The sequence below is a fragment of the Macaca nemestrina genome, chromosome 6 (assembly GCF_043159975.1).
Source record: "Macaca nemestrina isolate mMacNem1 chromosome 6, mMacNem.hap1, whole genome shotgun sequence".
Lineage (NCBI taxonomy): Eukaryota > Metazoa > Chordata > Mammalia > Primates > Cercopithecidae > Macaca > Macaca nemestrina.
The window spans coordinates 81,404,302-81,417,258 of record NC_092130.1 but is presented as its reverse complement, the minus strand read 5'-3'; the positions used below and the strand labels follow the sequence as shown (position 1 = coordinate 81,417,258).

The 12,957-nt window shown below is 35.9% G+C and overlaps 1 long non-coding RNA gene across 1 annotated transcript in view; it reads left to right on the top strand.

Annotated features, from left to right (window-relative positions):
• Positions 1-1,811: 1,811 nt before the first annotated feature.
• The window catches only part of LOC139363590 (uncharacterized), a 105,485-nt gene continuing 94,339 nt past the window's right edge, over positions 1,812-12,957 (top strand). The window contains exon 1 of the long non-coding RNA XR_011624255.1: positions 1,812-2,028. This is a non-coding gene — a long non-coding RNA (uncharacterized lncRNA). The remainder of the gene's footprint in view (positions 2,029-12,957) is intronic.

The window sequence follows — 12,957 nt, the reverse complement described above, 5'->3', positions numbered from 1 at the left end:
TTCTTATAATTTTCTGGGTCATTGCCATAAACTAGAATTCTAAGACCATAATCATTTCATCTAAGGAAGCATCAAACTCAACAGTTTGTCCTGGGTGGCAATGTCAATGTACGGTATAACTGGTGGGCAAACTTAGCCACTAGAGAGAACTGCGCATGTGAAGTTGTTCAAGAAACAGGGAATACAAACATTGTTGTTAAATGATGTGAATTCAGGCAGGCAGGCCATGTGTGGATTATAATGAGCTATATCCTTATATTCTATTACTTGGAAGATCCATAAAGGATCAGATTACCTTAAGTTCTTGTTTCATATAGAGGTCTGGATCCTAAAATGATACCACTACCGATTCAGTTTTTTTTTTTTGTCTCCAGAATGTCTATTAAAAGTGAATATTCTCTTGGAGACTAGTACTTGGAATAAACTTACTCAGATGTTAGAGATTTTCATATATATTGGTTTTTTTCTAAGAAGAGAGGAGCCTTTAAAGATAATTGGTGTTATTCTTGGGAAGATACTGAATGTTGAAATAGGGAAAAAAGAGAGATGTCATATATTGCATACTTTATAATTTCATCTGAGCTAATGCTAAATGCACTGTGTAAGAATTATAAATGCATTTATAATTCTGTTTGCTGCATTCTGCTGGTGTCCTCAGAAGTCATATGAGCTTTGAGGCAGGCCCATATATTTTATAAAGTAGTAATATAATAAATCAATAACATTTATTAAAACTCATTAATTGATAAACATTCCTTTTACCAGTCTTCTTCCAGGGCATACGTAAAATGTTGGAAACTGACAATGTGAATTCTGAACAGAACACGATAGTGCTTTCTTCAACAGGCATAGGCTTAGGATTAGAAGCCTTTTGGTAGTTCCCTAATGTGTTATGTACAAAGGGAATAAAAATCTAAGACATTAGCTTCTACAGATAGCACAGCTAAAGTAACTTGATTGGCAGATGATTTTTTTGCTCCCAATTTCCTTCTACTGTTCTCTCTCTCTCTCTCTCTCTCTCTCTCTGTTGGAGCATATGGCCACAAAACTAGAAACTACATTTCTTGGGACTCTTGGTCAAGGGTGCTGGTGCTCACCAACTAAGTTATCACCAGTGGAGTGGAAATAGAAGTGATTTGGACATTTTTTGTCTTATTTTCTTAAAAACAAAAACTACCCTGGGTTTTGTGTATTTTTTTCCTTCTTGTAAATAGAACATAATGTTCTTGTGACCCAACTTCAAACATGCAGATGAAAATAACACCTTAGGGGAAGTGGTAAAGCAATAAGGTGAAAGGCACCTATGAGCCCGAAGGACCTTGTGGATCAAGGCCACTTCAGCAACCTTGAACACTCCCCTTGGGATCATTACATGAAAGAGAAATAAATTATATCTTATATAGGCCAGTAATTTTTCTCACTTTTTAAAAGTAGCTTAGCCTTTATTGTAACTATTACGCTTCACCTTTTATGATTAAGGTAAATATTCTCTTCTATGAAAGAGTTCAGCAGATAGCCTCGTGTATGTGATAGTTAATTGGCTTAATAACTCGATGATGTTTAAAAAATTCTGAAAATGACGCAGTGGGTTGAATGCTGTCATAAATGTAATCATAAAATATTATGTAAGTGACCCAATGAACATATCTAACTTAGACTGTAAACCCAGTGGGAAGGCATCAAATTTTTTCCTGTCAAAATATTCCCTATTTTTGTTTTCCACTTATTTCTTTTAAACTTAGACCTCTATAGCTACTTGATGAGTATCTTTTTCATTCACTTACTGTATCCTTACTTTGTTGTAGGTACTAGAGAAATCAAAGAAGCATTGACTCTGATTGGAAGGAGCTTATGTTCTTGTCTGTTTTGATAAACATGGTCTCCCAGAATTCAGAACAGTGCCTACCATGTGAAGTACTTGGTGAATATTTGAAGATTAAATGAATACAGTTGATGAGAAAAGATACATACAAAAAGTTTAATAATATGAAGAAGTATTGGAGTGACAAGTGGCCATTAAAACAAGAGGTATGGAGTTTAGAATAGTGAGAGTCAACATGAGTATGCAAGCGCTGAAGTATGTGTGCAATTTAGCTGGAGAGGGTTTGCATTGGTTCCTGGGTATAATAACAAACAGTACGCACAAAGATAAAGGCCGTATAGATCAGCTCTGTGCACTAGAACTTACTGTGATGATGGGAGTGTTCACATCTGTACTCTCTAGTACGGTACCAACTAACCACATGTGGCAATTGATCACTTGAAATGAAGCAAATATGACTGAGGAACTGACATTTAAATTTTATATAATTTTAGTTAATTAAAATTTAAATAACCACATGTGGCTAATGTCTATCATATTGGAAACACAGGAATAGATAATTCAAGTAGTAGAAATGTATACACAAATATTTAGATATGAGTGATCCAGGTAAGTTTTGAGGTTAGTGAGCTAACTCAGGTGCTGGCAGTGGAAGTTTATGCTTAGGAGTACTGAACTCAGTATTAATCTAAAGGAAGGCTGTGGAAAGGTGTCTTCAAACCTTATTCAGAAACTGCCAAGTTTGCATTGGCTTTTCCATGGTACTGTTTCAGTTGTACACACACACACACACACACACACACACACACACACAACCTTGAAATGAGAACTACGTATTGAAAGATATTGAGAAAACTAAAAAGGTCAGTCAAGATTTTTTAAGCTGTAGCCCATATTTTCTTCTCTTTGTAGTTTACTAGCTTAAAAAACATAATTCTGAGACTGTGTGTGTCAAGACATCTAGATTCCAATTACAAGAGTTCTCATCAAATTATTTATTTCATGGAGAACCATGACATGGTAACCTGCAACCTCTTTTAGTCTGATTATTTTCCAGGAAATTATTATGTGTAAAGATAGAATTTAAAATGTTTTCACTAATGCTAGTATAATTTATTTGAAAGTTGTACATTATTTGTATCAATTTTTCCAAGGAGATATTTTTTATCCTTAATGATAAATGCTGGTAGTTAATACTTTTGAACACAATTCTGAAATATAGTATGCTAAATTTTGTACATATATGTGAGAAAGAAAGAATTGAATAAGAAGGGAATGTGGAGATTGAGGAATGGAAGATGAGGAAAAAGCAGGACGGAGGATACATTACTGACTTGTTTAATAGCATATTTAGTTTTATTAAATATTCGAGTTCATTCTCTCTATTCTCTGGATGCATGCTTCTGATATGGAATAGTGGCAGGATTTCCCTAAACTGAGAAGTATCAGAATACAATAAATCTCTCTTCTAGCTGTCATTGTGTATTGCATGGTGTAAGCGATGTGCAGTCTCTGTGAGATGGGAAAATAGAAGAGGATAGGAAAATAGAGAGAATATTTTTTCTTCTAGATATTGAGGTCATTTTATGAGACGTAAAGACAGAAATGTTTCTGGGAGGCATCCTGCTCACTCCCTTAAAGCTTTTATCGATCTACTGTAAAAAAGCCAATTTCTCCTTCTGTATGTGTGGAACTCCTATTGAGGACAAAAGTAAAGGACACACCTGGATCCAAAGGGGAATGTTTTAGCTTGACTTTTCTAAAATAAATTCCAGCAGGAAAAAAGTTAACATGAAATATTAAGCCCAGAAGATTCATTCCACACACAGTGATAGCTCTGTAATGTTTATTTCCTCTGCAGGAAACTCGATCCACTCTATATTGGTTTTAAATTGCTCTATCGGTCTCACCTCCAAATATTACCTTTATTCACCTGTGCAGCCATTTAAGAGAAGAGATAGAAAAGAAAGGGAGTAACACAAAAGCTGCTGGAAACTTGAATGTTTAATTTGCAGCCATTTGTTTTTACTACTGGGTATTAACAGTTGAGTGGTGTGGGGTAAGTTACATTAGACACTTTAATATTCAGAATTAGCAGTTCTAGATTGGGCATAATGAACCCGGTAAATTTTTGGTGAAAGAATTCAGTATGGATTTTTGTGTTGCATGTTTTATTTATTTTTTTAATTAATTTATTATTATTATACTTTAAGTTGTAGGGTACATGTGCATAACGTGCAGGTTTGTTACATATGTATACTTGTGCCATGTTGGTGTGCTGCACCCATCAACTCGTCATTTACATCAGGTATAACTCCCAATGCAATCCCTCCCCCCTCCCCCCTCCGCATGTTTTAAATATACATGATTTAAGGAAAGCCTCCAGACTAGCTTCTACGTCCCTCTATTTTTAATCTTCTTTTCACTTATAAAAAACAGTTATTGGGTCCTTAGTGTGTTATAGATATTCTGCTAGTCCCATTATCAAGAAGCGTTTTGCAATTGGAATAAAATTACTTTCCTTAGAAAATCATTAATAGATTTTTTTTGCTTATTGAGTAATTTTATTTTTCAATGAAATACATGTTTGAATATTTCATTGATTTTCTACATAGATTTTCTTTTACATCCAATCATGCTGGAACACTTGTATTTCTTTAGGATATAAATAATTTATTCCTATGGCTCCAAAGGTCTTAATAATAGATTCATTAGCAAACAGTGCATCTCTGACTTATGATGTCATTATAAGAAAGACCATATGCAAGCTAAAACTATAAGATACCATATTTAAAAGATACCTTATATCTTTGTATATATGTATTCATTGTATATATGTATTCATTGTTGATTGTTGTCTAGATTAACCATTTAATTGTGGTTGCAAAATAGTACATTTTTTCTTATTAAAATTCGTTGTAAACAAATCTTAAACTTGTAGAAAATTTGGAAGTACAATAAAGTACAGAAAACTGTTGTGAATGATGGTTTCCAGCTGCATCCATGTCCCTACAAAGGACATGAACTCATCCTTTTTTATGGCTGCATAGTATTCCATGGTGTACATGTGCCACATTTTCTTTTTTTTTAAATTTTTTATTTATTTTTATTATTATACTTTAAGTTCTAGGGTACATGTGCACAATGTGTAGGTTTATTACATATGTATACCTGTGCCATGTTGGTGTGCTGCACCCATCAACTCGTCAGCACCCATCAACTCGTCATTTATATCAGGTATAACTCCCAGTGCAATCCCTCTCCCCTCCCGCCTCTCCATAATAGGCCCTGGTGTGTGATGTTCCCCTTCCCAAGTCCAAGTGATCTCATTGTTCAGTTCCCACCTATGAGTGAGGACATGTGGTGTTTGGTTTTCTGTTCTTGTGATAGTTTGCTGAGAATGATGGTTTCCAGCTGCATCCATGTCCCTACAAAGGACACAAACTCATCCTTTTTATGGCTGCATAGTATTCCATGGTGTATATGATGTGCCACATTTTCTTAATCCATCATTCTCAGCAAACTATTGCAAGAACAGAAAACCAAACCCCGCATGTTCTCACTCATAGGTGGGAATTGAACAATGAGAACACTTGGGCACAGGAAGGGGAATGCACACTGGGGCCTGTTGTGTGGGGAGGGGGAGGGATAGCATTAGGAGATATACCTAAGGTAAATGACGAGTTAATGGGTGCAGCACACCAACATGGCACATGTGTACATATGTAACAAACCTGCACGTTGTGCACATGTACCCTAGAACATAAAGTATAATAATAAAAATAAATAAATAAAATAAAGTTCTTGGCACCTTCAAAAGAAAAAAAAAGAAAACTGTTGCTTTTCCTGTACTTTTGAAAGTTTCCTAATGATGTGATGCCCAACTCTTCCCTATATGTTAGTGTGCATTTCCTACAAGCAAGGTTATTCTCCTATATAACAAGAACTCAGCCATTAAAATTAGCAAATTAATATAAACATATTACTATGATCTAGTCTCAGATCCCATTCAAGTTTTACCAAATATCTCAATGTTATCCTTCATATCAAAAAGATCCAGTTGAAAATTATGCATCATCTTTAATTGACACGCTTCTTAGTCTCTTTTGATCTGCAACAGTTCCTCAGTCCTTCATTGCCTCTAATGCCTTTGGCTCTTTTGAAGATTATGGGCCACTTATTTTGTAGTATGTCTTTCAACTAGTATTCAGCTGTGTTTCCTGATGATTAGATTTAGGTTATGCATCTTTGGAAGAAATATCACAAAAGTGATGCTGTTCGCTTGTTGCATCTTATCAGGTAGCTCATGATTTTGATTTGTACCATTACTGATGATGTTCACTTTCATCACTTGATTAAGGCAGTATCTGTCAGACTTTGCCACTGTGAAGTTGCTCTTTCCTCCTTTGTGATTACTTAATATTTTGTGAAGAGATAGTTTGAAACTATGTGAATATACAACTCTTTAAAAATTTTTCAATGTATTAATTTATAGCAGTATGATTCATTCTATTTTATTTGATGAATTATAATTCATTACTGCCATTTTTTTTATTTTGATGCTCAAATTGATTTGGTTTGAGTCCCTCAAAAGTTGGCTTCTGTGTCTTTTTGACATGTCTCCTTTATTTCTTGAACACCTACTTATTTTCTGATATAAGGAGATAATCCAGGCATAACTTGAGCTTTCATTTGCCAAGCCCTGGAATCAGCCATTTCTCCAAGAAGCCCTGGTTCCTTTTTGTGGAGATTAATACTTAAATATCAAGATCTGAACATGTGGTGTGCTCATTGCCATTGCTATGTCACTGCTTCCAGGCCCTCTCAGTGGACAGAGCTACATATACACATACGTATACATAGATGAGCGGTCTTCAAAAAGCTTATGAGAAATGCATATTACAAGAAAGCTATTCGAGGATTTTAAAATTGTTTTGTACCCAAAATCAACTCATATGAACTTGATATAACATGTTTGAATAGGAGCTAGTTTGGGGCACTAAGAAGGCTAAGATACCTGTTTGAAAATGACCCCTATCAGAGCAACATAAATTCTTCTAAAATTGAAGCAAGAACATACATCACATTTATGATGAATCTTGGGTGGAAGAATGGTGAAATCACTGATGCCTGATGAAAAGTTTATGGGACAACGCCCCAAAGACATCAGCAGTTTATATATGTATATAACTCATGGTAAGAAGGAATGAGATGATATTGAAGATGAAGCCCAAAGTGGCACATGATCCATATCGATTTATGAGGAAAAAATTAATCTTGTCCATGCCCTAATTAAAAAGGACCGATAAATAACAGCAGAAACAATAGCCAACACCATAGACATCTCAATTGGTACAGTTTACACAATTCTGACTGAAAAATTAAAGTTGAGCACACTTCACACTTGATGCGCGCCAAACTGTTGCACCCAGATCAGCTGCAGACAAGAGCAGAGCTTTCAATGGAAATTTTAAACAAGTGGGATCAATATCCTAAAGCATTTTTTTGAAGAATTGTAATAGGAAAAGGAACATGGGTTTACCAGTATGATCCTGAAGACAAAGCACAAAGCACAATCAAAGCAATGGCTACCAAGACATGGAAATGGTTCAGTCAATGCAAAAGTGGACTAGTTAAGAGCAATGATTATGGCCACAGCTTTTTTTTTTGGATGCTCAAGCCATGTTGGTTGTTTAGTTTCTGGAAGGCCCAAGAATGATCATATATGCTTATTATGAGAGTGTTTTGAGAAAGTTAGCCAAAGCTTTAGCAAAAAATGCCTGGGATAGCTTTATCAGAGAGTCCTTCTCCACCACAACAATGTTTCTGCTCATTGCTCTCATCAAACGAGAGCAATTTTTTAAGTGTCACTAGGAAACCATTAGGCATCCACTTTCCAGTCTTGATGTGGCCACTTGTGACTTCTTTTTGTTTTCCGATTTCAAATAATCTTTAAAGGGCACCCATTTTTTTCTTCAGTAAATAGTGTAAAAAACACTACATTGACATGTTTGAATTCCCAGGTCCTTTAGTTTTTTAGGGATGGACTAAGTGATTGGTATAATCACTTACAAATGTCTTGAACTTGATTGAGTTTACAAGGATAAATAAAGTTTATATTTTTTATTTTATCTTTTAATTTCATTTTCCAAAAACTTGTTGATGTCTCCACATATCCACATACATATTTACACACATATATGTACACATATTTATGCCTATATTTATTTCTATATCTATCTCAATATATTTATTTTATTTTATTTTATTTTTGAGACAGGGTCTCACTTTATCATCCATGTTGGAGTGCAGTGACCCAATCATGGCTCACTACAGCCTTGACCCTTTGACCTCCTTGGGCTCAGGTGATCCTCCTACCTCAGCTTCCTGAGTAACTGGGACCACAGGCATGTGCCAGCATTACCTGCTAATTTTTATATGTTTTGTAAAGACAGGATTTCACCATATTACCTGGTTGGTCTCAAATTCCTGAGCTCGTGCAATCTACCTGCCTCAGCCTCCCTAAGTGCTGGGATTACAGTTGTGAGCCACCATGCCTGGCCTATCTCAATATATTTAAAATCACTCCAATGCTTCTATTTTCATCCAACATCATTCGTTTTAGTTTTTTTCTAACTTTCTTCTCCAAGAGGTATGTTTTCGGGGTATTTATTTATTTTTCATTGACATACAAAAATTTTATGTTTATCATGTACAATATGTTGTTTTGTAATATGTATACATTGTAGTAAGGCTAAATTGAGATAATTAACGATACATTACATACTTTTTTTGTGGTGAGAACACTTAATAGCTACTCTTTTAGCAATCTTCAAGAATATATTAACTTTAGTCACTAAGTTATACAATTGATTTCTTGAACTTATTCCTTCCACAAAACTCCTAAAATTCTATACATCTGAGAAATATTTTTAAAAATTTACTTAAAAAATTAATTATCCTGTATGCACCAGAATTCTGTATCCAATTGTTTATCACCATTATAACCTCCTTCTTGTGCAGATGTCCTCCCTACACTTGGGCCCCAACATATTACTCAGTCTGAGCACCTGCATGGACACTGTCTTTACCTTGCTGCAAGGTATGCTTTTTTCACCCCGCTTGGGTTCTGACTCCCCATGCCTTGCCACCCTTGCTGGTGAAGCTGTCCCTACAATGTTTGTGCTCCGGCTCCCCATGCTAGGTCATCCTATGGTGTGATGTCCTCTTCATTATGTTGCTCTGACATCCCCCTTTGTGAAGGTGCATTTCTTACACTGCTCAGCGTCTGACTGCTTGCAACAAATGACTCACTTGCACAGAGCCTGGGTTCTGACAGATCTGATTTGGATTCTGACACTCCATAATTGGGTGAATGAATATCTTTCTTATGGTAGTGGGCAGACTTTTAAGGAAGTCTTCATGATCCATGACTCCTGGTGATCATTTCCTTGTGTGATACCCTCCCTTTGAGTGTACATGGGAACTGCGACTTGCTTCAAACTAATTTGATATGGCAAAGATGACAGGGTGCATGTGATTACGTGAATATAATTGCATAATTATGCGGTATATATTATATAACATTGTAGGGCATCCTGCTTGCGTCTTCTTCCCTTCTTTGCTATGAGGAAGGAAGTAACTATGTTGGGGAACCCTGTTTGGAAAGGAACTGTGGGAAGCTTTTAGGAGGCGATGGTAGTTTTCTGCCAACAACCAGCAAGAAATTGGTACTGTCAGTCAAACTGTCACGGATACTGAATTCTGCCAACTACTTTAGTGAGCCTGGAAATGAATCCTTCCTAACTTAGATGTGACCACAGCTCTAGCTGACAGCTCTGACAGCTCTGTTTTCAGCCTTATGAGACCCTAAGCAGAGGATGTGGATAACCTGTGCTTGTATTCTGATAACATAGAAACTGTGAGAGAGCAAATGTGTGTGGCTGGAAGTTTCTAAGCTTGTGGTAACTTGTTATGTAGCAATAGATAACTAAAACACTTATCCTGCCTAGGACATTCCACTCTGGAGTGCCACTGGTCTCCGCTGACCTCCAACCTGGGTGCCTACTTGCAATGCCTCACCTAATGACTTTAGGATTCAATTGTTCAGGAAGGAAAGAGAAGAGAAACAGATGAGAGGGAAGGGAAATGGAGGGGAGGTGAGAAAGAAAAGGGCAGAGGATACAAAGGTAAGAGGAAGAGCCAGAAAGATGATTTTTCTAATTTGGTCATTCCATATTTTTTTACCGGAAATTTTTCCTTAATTAAAAGTATTAACTCTACAATTTTGTTATCCAGAATACTACTGGTACAGGAAAAGAAGAAAATTTGCTTAATTATTTTCCTTTTGTTTATCAGTCTTCAGAATAAAGAGTTGATACTCCAGCAATATACAATAGGGACCAATCAATTTGTTCTTTTAGGAAATAGAATTATGAACTAACGGAATTTTTAAAATATTTGAGTTTTATGCATCTCAATTTATTACTAGTCTTTGATGGCTTTTTGCTTTCTGGTACAGTAATACAATCTAGTCCATGGTATATATGTCTTGTCCTAGATATGAAATTAACCAAGGATCCTAGTCAGAAATAACATTTAGTAGTCACAATCTGCACAATCTGGGTGCTATGGGTATTTATTGCTATGAGGTAGTCATTTCTTCTAGGCCGTTTCAATGGACAGATTTAGGAAATGTATAAAAGTCATTTTTTTTAATAGCATGAGTTTCTACTGATTTTTTCAGTTCAAATTTAGAATTTATAAGTATCTGGAACTAGTCAATCTTGAGGTTAAGTCCTTCAGACTGCCAAGTCTGCTTAGGACTTCTGACACCAGTCACAAGTTCTGAGGTCCCCAGGGCCATCTTGAGTTCAGGTCGGCTGGTCACAAATTCAGACTCTCCCTGTACTCCCTCAGGTTCGATAATTTGCTAGAATGATTTGCAGAACTCAAAAAAGTGCTGTACTACGATTACAGTTTTATTAGAGCAAAAGGTACAAATCAGAACCAGAAAAAGGAAGAGACATATAGGGAGAAATCTGGGACTGAAGAGTTCCAAATGTGAAATTTCTGTGTCCTCAGTGACATGTTACTCTCCCAGTATCAATATGTGGCAATGTATACATGCAGTGTTGCCAACCCAGAGAGCTCACATGAACTTTGGTGTCCAGAGATTTTATCGGGATTTTATTATGTAGGCATGACTGATTGAGTTATCGCCATCCCAGTTGAACTCAACATGTAGCTCCCTTCCCTCCCCAGAGGTCAAGTGGATATTATATGGCACATGACCCCAACCCAAAGTACATGGTGTTTCTGGGATGGCCAGCCCACATTTTGAGTCCCCTCGTTAGCATAATATATCTAGAGAACCTCCATGAGTCACATAGTTAGCCTAAACCATCATGTGTGATCTGAGGTACCCACCATGAACAGCTAAGATGCTCCCATCATTTGAGAATTCCCAAGGGTTTACTGGTTACCTCCTAGAAGCTGGGGCAAAGTCCAGATCTTTAGACAAAACTAATTCTTCAGTACAACAAGATTTTTACTTAACATTTTTGCCTTATAATCATGTCCTTTTATGCTTAAACGATTGGTTGGGGTTCAGGGCTAAAATTCTCTCTTGTGCAAGGAACTAAGGAGGTAGAAAACAAAAGAAGGCCAGTGATGAAATGGTGAAACGAAAAAGAATGGGGCCACAAATGAATGCCATACTGTATGGTAAAATGTGCAAGTGCTTGATTAGCATGAATGAGAATGACCATACATGGTTTAATGGAAAAGGTAGATTACGGTAAGCTGAACTGTTGTAACAAATGGAACCCAAGATATAATGGTTCAATGTATTAGAAGTTTATTGCTTGCTCATGTAATAGTCCAAGGGCTTCTTGGTTGGCAGGGGGATTCTGTTCCATACAGTCATCAAGAATTTTAGCTTGTGGCAGAAGTTCCAGCTTTAGCACATAGCTTCCAAAGTTGATCTGGGTATCAACGTCTCCATCTTCTGGTGGTAGGAAAGAGCATGAAGCTGTGAGTGCAGTGCTTTTTATGAGTTTTGCCTGGGAGTGGCTAATGCTACTTTCACTCACATTCCTTTGGTTAATACTCATTCTTAAGGACCCAACTCACATTATGGGAGAAAGAAATGTGGAATAACTATATTCCCAGCAGAAAAGTTAACAATTAATTTGGTGGTCTGTTGGTAGTATCTGTCACACAGAGCTTGAATTGAACTGTGAGGGGGTAATATGATTTGGGGAAAAATAGCTCAGAGGAAGCTGGAGATACAGAGAGCAAGGAAGACATCAAGAGTTATGTCAAAGAGTTGTGAAAAAATATGTTGTCTGAAAGGGCTAGTGATGTGAGTCAATAGATTTTTCTTAGATTCATATGGCTCTATAAGTATTATTATTATTATTATTAACAAATCAGTTTGTCCAACTAGGCTATAACCTTCTAGCACAATATCTGACATATAATGGGTCTTCAGTTAATGTTTATAAAATCAGAATGCTAATTTGGATTACTTAAACACATAGTTTGAATCTGAATAATGTTCCCATTGAGATATAATTTATCTGTCATTTTCAGGACACACAATTTATAAAAGAGATCTAATTAACTACTCTAATGCATGCATTCATTTTTTTAAGTGGAGGCCTATTAGGCCTATTTCAAAGTTATATTACTTTGATCTTATATTATAACTATCAGTTATCTTTTCGTAGTTTTTTTTTTTGCTCCTCAGTTTATGTGCATTGAATTCATAACTTTATGAGACAAGCCAAAATTATTTACATATTATTGACAGAGATTGAAATAAATTTTATTTACTGAAAGCGCAGGTACTATATTTATCTATAGCGAAGGGAGATATCTTCAAAATGAAACTGCTTAAAAGAGAAAAAAATGTGGAAAAGATAAGAGATGGTAAATGATTATGGAAATATGTGAGAGATAAATATCTTATTCTTTTTATTATCTTTTTATCTAGCTAGAAGATGAAAATTATTCTGTACAAAAGTACTTAGATTGTTTTATTTACCACCTTTTTATGTTTACAGACATGAGTTTTTTCTTATCTGTGCTTAGTGTACATAATTTAGTAAGAAGGCATAACAGCACTAATA